This window comes from Pteropus vampyrus, unplaced genomic scaffold (assembly GCF_000151845.1).
Source record: "Pteropus vampyrus isolate Shadow unplaced genomic scaffold, Pvam_2.0 Scaffold270, whole genome shotgun sequence".
Classification (NCBI taxonomy): domain Eukaryota; kingdom Metazoa; phylum Chordata; class Mammalia; order Chiroptera; family Pteropodidae; genus Pteropus; species Pteropus vampyrus.
In genome coordinates this window covers 791,494-792,256 of record NW_011889051.1, presented here as the reverse complement: position 1 = coordinate 792,256, position 763 = coordinate 791,494, and positions in this window count along the sequence as shown.

Genomic DNA, 763 nt, shown 5'->3' with positions numbered 1-763 from the left:
CAAAGCCTGGCCCTGTGTACAGACTTCTCGGCCACACATGACCTCCTCGCGAGCATGATGCCTCTGAGTCACGTGTGGCTTCCCATCTGCTCGTTCCGGGCGCCCTCCCTCGGTCTGTACCTTGGGTCTTGAAATTCAAACTGGAAGGCAGTTGGGCGCAAGGCTCGGTCTGTGAAGGATTCTGGGAGTTTTTCTGGGAACTCGGGTGGATTTAAGTCAAGATGCGCTCGAGGTCCCCCTGGGACACTGAGCGCTGAAGTGAGCCCTGGTCAGGCGTAGGGTGGGGAGCGGGGATCGGTCTTCCTGTGTCCACTTCTCAAGCATAAACCGAGCTCATCTTTGAATTCCTCATGCGGCCAAGAAACAACTAGGTTTTGTGGTGTGGGGTTGAACCTTCAGTTTTCTTCTCCCTGGAGTCCTGTTCTGCAGGCCTGTGTGAAAACGAGGCACCGTTTGGCAAGGGTCTGCCGGTTCAGCCACTGCCCTGTTATAAGCAAGGCCATCTTGCTCCCAATCATAGCAACGAGTGGTTCTTCGTTTTTAGTTTTCCAGACTTTGCCAGCAGTCAAAGCAAAGGTGCCACATAGCTGTGTAAACTTATAAATGTTGGACTAAGTTCTGACTTGAACTCAGGAAGAGATATTTACTGCAAAACGGTCATGGCAATGTTGATGGCAAAGTGACGTCTGGCATCCTGTTTTGCACACTATTGTGTGTGTGTGTGTGCGTGTGTGTGTGTGTGTGTGTGTGTGGGGATCAAGCT